General features: G+C 39.7%; 1 long non-coding RNA gene across 1 annotated transcript; it reads left to right on the top strand.

Annotated features, from left to right (window-relative positions):
* Positions 1-2,341: 2,341 nt before the first annotated feature.
* On the top strand, positions 2,342-3,688 carry LOC145064783 (uncharacterized). The gene is made up of 3 exons (XR_013688079.1): positions 2,342-2,674; positions 2,879-2,946; positions 3,568-3,688. It is a non-coding gene; the product is annotated as an uncharacterized LOC145064783 (long non-coding RNA).
* Positions 3,689-6,539: the final 2,851 nt, after the last annotated feature.

The following is a 6,539-nucleotide window of genomic DNA, read 5'->3' as shown; positions in this document are numbered from 1 at the left end:
TTCCGGGAAACAAGTCAATATGGAATTCCACTTGTCGATCAGGCGGTAATCCAGGAAGATCTTCGGGAAACACTTCCGGATAATCGCACTCCACCGGAATGTCCTGCACCTACTTCTTCTCTTACTTAGCATCAATCACAAATGCTAGATATTATGTACATCCCTTGGCTAAACACTCTCTACCTTTCATTAGTGAAATGACTCCAAAATTTACTCTGCGTTTATCTCCATACACCATAAACGATTCCTTCCCAGACGGGTTTACTTTAACTATCTTCTTTTCGCACAATATCTCAGCATCATTGTCGCTAAGCCAATCCGTTCCAGGCACAGTGTCAAAACCATTAAGTTTGATAAGCAATAATTATTCGTGGAACTTATTCCCATTCAGATCAATGAGGATGTTCTTCATGCGATGGCTAACAGATACAAGCTTGCCACTAGCAACTTCGACTAATAAAGCATCATCTAGTCTAACAACAGGCAAAGCTAGTTTTTACCAAATTCATGTGATATAAAGGAGAAATTGGCTCCAGAATAAAAAAAATTGGGCAGGCAATTCGTTTACGAGAAAAGTACCTGAAGCGACATCAGCTTCATCCCTCACACCTTCTAATGTCATCTGAAAGGCTCTCGCCTTCGGCTTTGGCGGAATGTTGGGCTTGGTTGCGTCCTTCTTCTTCGGAAATTCTCTCGAGATGTGCACCTCCTCACCACACCCGTAACAAATTTCTTGGTGAGGGTGCATTCGTTAGCATAATGTCGTGGCTTTCCACATTTAAAGCATGTGACCACTTCCCCGTCACATTTCCCATGATGCTTCTTCTTACACTTGTCGCACCATTTCGCCTCTACCTTTCCTCCACTTCCTCTCGAACCAGATTTCTAGAATTTACTTTTCTTGCTAGACCCTGAAGATCCCTAAAACTTCCTCTTTTCAGCACCCTCAACTTTGTTGGTGGTTCTCCCCTTAATCATATTTTCAACAGACTTGGCAGCCCAGATAGCTGCCTCAAGAGTATGTTCCTGACGCACTGGCATCTCGTGCTCCCATGGGAGTCCCTTCGCACACCGGTCCACCTTTGTTAGATCATCCGGGACGATGCGCAAGGCAAACTCCATTTTGTGTGTGAAGGCGGTTGTGTATTCGTCGACTGACATGCTGCCTTTTGTCAACGTCAGAAACTTGTTTTCTAATTCTAGTAGATTTTAGGCTGAGCAGAACTTGCGTTTAAACTGCACCAAGAATTCTGCCCAAGTCAATGGCAGTGGTTCATTAGGGCTAAGGGTCTTCCCCAGAGTGTTCCACCAACGAACAACTCCACTCCTAAATTGACATACTGCGAACGTGGTCTGCAACTTGCCTCTACAGCCACAAGTCATGAAGGCCAACTCCATTTCGGAGATCCAATCCATTACACCGATCGGGTCCTCCTTTCCAGTAAAAGTCGACAGCTTGCAAGTTAAAAAGTCCTTGTACTTGCCCCCCAGTCAATCTTGATTATTGTATCTATTAAAAGGTGGGTTCTTGTAACGCCCGGGTTTTCAGGGCTAAGCATTTTTGTCAATGTAATAGTCTAGGTCAACTATTGTAACTCTTTTTGAAGTAATAAATATAAAATATTTGAGTATTATGTGAATTATGTGTGTTTATGTGTTTATTATTTAATTATAAATGTATAATTAATAAAGAATAAAAATGAGCGCCAAAATTAAAGTGTGAGATAATCCCGATATCTCTACATAAAGTTGTAGAATACGTCTCAAGGTTTCCGTACATATAAAGAATGCCGAAATCCGAGCTATAACGAAGAAGTTATGGCCCGCCGAAGTTTTACGGCAAAACCGGCACGGCACCGGGAGTCGTAAATAGTGAATTTACGATAGAAGACTTTTTAGCCTTATCAATCTAAACAAAACTCGTAGAATATGTTAAACTAAGAACATTGATAAAAAGAACGCCCAAATCTGACTTCGTATGAAGAAGTTATGATTTTTCTAAGATTCGGCTTAGCAGTGCACGGCCTGAAACTCGAATTTTAGTTCGAGCGGTTTTTGGCTTACGCAACGTAAATGAGAGTTGAAGATCTCATTAATTGGAAATCAACGGTAAAAAGACAGACAAAAACAGAGTCCGTATGTAGAAGTTATTAATTTTACGCAGACGTTTAACAGTATAATCTCCTTGTACTGTTAAATTTAAGATCGGTCGAGAATTAGCTGACGGTGTCAAAATGAAAGTTGTAGATCTTATTATTACCTACGCGTGGATATAAAGAACGTCAAAAACGGAGGTCGTATGTGAAAGTTACGGATTTTAGAAGTCGGAAGTGTGCTGTGCGAAAATGGGTGATGTGGCACAATCTTGGCCATTGCTTTCTCCCCAAGGCTTGCCACCAGATGGTGACATGTGGCACCAAGTTCAGCCACATTTCACCCTATAAATACCACCTCTCCCACCCTCATTTTCTTCACACCTTTCCCATTCTTTCTTCTCTTTACTCTCTCTCTCTCTCTCTAGAACCTCTCTCTAGCCCCGAAATCCCCCGAAAAGCCTAGGGAACCTCCCTAGCACGAGGCGGAAGCCCCGGAGTGCTCGAAGGCTCCGAGAAGAAGAGCTTTTCGGCTCGGGAACGCTGCTCCAAGCAAAGCCCGGTTTTCTATAAAACCCGCTGTAAGTGAGCTACGCCTACGCTATTTTTAATATAGCTTTTATTTAATTATAGTAACGTTATTAGGAACTTATAATAAATACTTGGGCTATTATTATGGGTTATATAAGTATTTTTTTGACGCTTATATAATAATAATAATAATAGCTAGACTATTAATTAGTCTCGACGAATAATAAACTAAACTCTAGTGGTAATAATACTAGGTTTCGTCGAAGAAAATTCTTTTTAAGAAGCGAAGCGCTGTCTGAGTTCGGAATCACCACCTTTTCAGGTGAGTGCATATTTACTTTCAACTTACACATAGATATGAAGTATTTAATATAAATTACGTGCTATTTGTGCATATTATCTGAATACTTGCTATCTATGCTGGATGAACGTTTTATACATGTTTTCAAAGATTTAAACTGTATATGTATTTTATATCTACAAAATGTGTTGGGTAAAACATGGGTAGATGTAATAGTTGCTGTGTGACAAAATAAAATAATGAGAGGCCTCGTTATAGATGTTATTGATGATCCAGTCATCTAGCGGAGTATAAATGACGACCACGGACTATTCTAGACAGTCCAGTGGAACACTAGCAGGCTCGCAACCTGTAGGTGTTTATTTGAACTGTGTGCTCACCAGATGTACTCCATCCCCCACATGGTTGCCTATTAGGACATTTATTGCTGAGGAATCCCCTTAGTAGTAGTGTCCGTCCCGATGATGATCCTTAGGCTAGGTCCCTTATGATAGGTGTTTAGGGACGTAAAGTGAGGATAACGGGAACGGGTAATCGGGTTATTGTTGATTGATGAAATTAATAAACTATTTATTGTGGGTTGAAAACCCTATGTGCTCACCAGGCTCCCAAGCCTGACCCACTCAGTTTTATGTATTACAGGTAGTGGCGCTTGAGCATATATATGATGTTTGGACGAGGGATTACGGATATAGGCCTGTAGATATGAAATAATGTAGTAAGGCTTGTATTGTACTGTTTATGCTTTTGATCTGTACGAACATGACATCCCGAGTCTTTTAATGAAATACATTTCTATGGAAATGCTTTTGATAAATCTTTATCATATTATTGTTTTGGGACAAATTCCGCAACACTTTTATTTAAAATGTTACTCTGATTTTTAAACAAAGCATAAACAAACCGGTCTTTTCTGGCCGTGATTTTGGGGATGTCACAGTTCTCTTCACCAATTATCTCACTGAGGTTTTCTCTTTCGGACTATCGTCCATTTACTTCGGGCTCTTCAACTCGAATTGACGATTCTTCGTGATTCTGCCTAATCAGACGTCTGGTTTCATCCATCTGAAGATCCAACATAGCCTGAATCATCACTTGAACTCCTGCCATTGTCATTGGCTCTGGTGCTGCTGCTGCAATAGCTACTCGTTGGATCACAGGCGCTTGCTCCACTACAGGCGGCTGATTCCTGTTTTCTTCAGTGTTTCCAACTCCGCTCTTGTTCTCACCATTTTTAATCTATACACCGAATAAGGTGAAATTAGATCCTCTTTCACGATAAAATTTCAATCGATCCTTATTACTCCAAACGATTACATGCTAGTTCTAATATCGTATACATACGCTTAGAATCCTAAACACATAAACCTTCAGATCCGGTTGGCAACAAACCGTTGATCCGAAGAAATAATTTCATATATGGAAATCATATAACATTTAGCACATAAAAGCATTTTAGGCAATTTTTCCTAAAATAAACTAGTGCTCGTGTCTAAAATTCAATAGACACTCAACTGAAATTTCCACTTAGCATTTTAAGTTTAAGTCTAGAAATCCTACAAATTCCTAGTTCGCTTAAACTAATGCTCTGATACCAACTGTGACATCCCCAAAATCTCGGCCAGAAAAGACCGGTTTCATTTACGCTTTTTAAACATTTTCAGAGTAAATCCTTTTGATTTTAATAGAGATGCGGAATTTGTTCCCAAAAACAAAACATGATAAAATAGATTTTTATCAAAACATTTCATAAAGAAATATAATTTCATTTCATAATCAAAAATCGTGATCTCATGTTCCGATACAGACCATAAAGCATAAACGATAACACTACAAGTCATTCAACAAATATATACATGTACAGACTTGTAAACAAAACAACTTGATGATTCATCCATCTTATGCCCTTGCGCCACTTTCTGTAATACAAATAAACCGAGTGGGTCAGGCTTGGGGCCTGGGGAGCATATAGGGTTTTCAACCAACAATAAATAATTATATTTAATTCAACAATCAACAATAACCCGATTACCCATTTCCGTTATCCTCACTTTATGTCCCTAAAATAACCTCTATCTAAAGGGACCTAATCTAGGATTTTCATCGGGACAAACATTACTTCAGAGGGGCTTCCTCAATAATAAGTGTCCTAAAGGCAACCATGTGGGGGATTAGAGTACACTGGTGGACATCAAGCCCACAACACCTATAGGTTATGATCCTGCCAGTGTTCCACTGGACAATCTAGAATAGTCCGTGGTCGTCATTCATACTCTGCTGAATGACTAGAATAACACCAACAACGAGGCCTCTCATCAATTTATTTCATTGCACACCAACTGTCTACCCATGTTCTACCGAACACATTAGTAGATAAAAATATACATGTTTTATACGTAATTTGAAAAAAATTGTATAGCATGCTCTTTCAATACTCCATCCAAATAGCAAGTAATACGTAAACACATAACAAGAAATTTCAAGGAGAGTCATATAAGTCTATGTGTTGGAAGGTATTAATAATACCCTCACACAACCCGTATTCTTAAATACATTCAACGATTACTTGTATAAAATCGTGTATTTGAAAGGGACTATACACTCACTTGATCAGAAGATGATCGGGCAGCACTACGGCTTGCAGAAGTAGTGTTTCTTTGTAACTCGGGAAGATCTTCACATAAACCAGGCTTCCTACGGGCTGAGCTTCCGCTCGGAAATAACGCTTCTCAGGATCTTCGGGACTTCAGAACTTGCTTCGGGACTCGGGAATGATACCGGGGCTTCGGGATATAATTGGCACACAAAGCAAGATGAAAACTAGAGAGAAAGAAAGAAAAATGGCTGATCTCGGTTTCTATTTATAGGGTGCTAGGTCTGGGATTACGCTGGGCGTAACTGCAAGTACACTGGGCGTACTCAATACCCTGGGCGTACAAAGCCTTCACTGGGCGTACTCAACGTCACTGCACGCGTCACTTAGTGGCACTCGAGTATTAGACAGTCAACTTGCACTCATCCGAGTACGCTGGGCGTACTCAAATTACGTTCGGTGTAATTTGACTCGTCAAACTTTTAAATTGTGTAACTTTCTCATACGAGATCCATTTTCGACGTTCTTTATATCCACGCATAGGTCAGACCATACTCTACAACTTTCATTTAGACTCCATTGGCTAATTTTGAATTTATTTTTATTATTTATTTTTAGTAGGCAGGGACAGAAAAACTTCGTTAGAAATTCATAAATTCTTCGTCTGACGTCCGTTTTCGTCCCTCTTTCTGTCGTTGCACCACTATCGACGAGATCTTCGATTCTCGTTTAGAAATTTTCGGTTAAAAATCACTTGATCTCAATTCGAACTTTTGGGCTGTTTACTGCTAAGCTGAAACTTTGAAAAATCATAACTTCCTCATACGAATTCAGATTTAGGCGTTCTTTTTATGCACGCTCTCGGTTCAACATGATCTACGTCTTTCAGGTTGATCACTAAGGCTAAATATCACTCCTTCGTAAATACACTATTTACGTCATGCTGTGCCACATCGGTTTTGTCGCGAAACTTGGACAGGTCATAACTTCTTCGTTATAACTCGGATTTCAGCATTCTTTA

This window comes from Lactuca serriola, chromosome 7 (genome assembly GCF_051521515.1).
Source record: "Lactuca serriola cultivar US96UC23 chromosome 7, Lser_US96UC23_V15, whole genome shotgun sequence".
In the NCBI taxonomy this organism is placed as follows: Eukaryota; Viridiplantae; Streptophyta; class Magnoliopsida; order Asterales; family Asteraceae; genus Lactuca; species Lactuca serriola.
The sequence above is the reverse complement of the archived record's forward strand: the minus strand, read 5'-3'. Positions and strand labels throughout refer to the sequence as shown.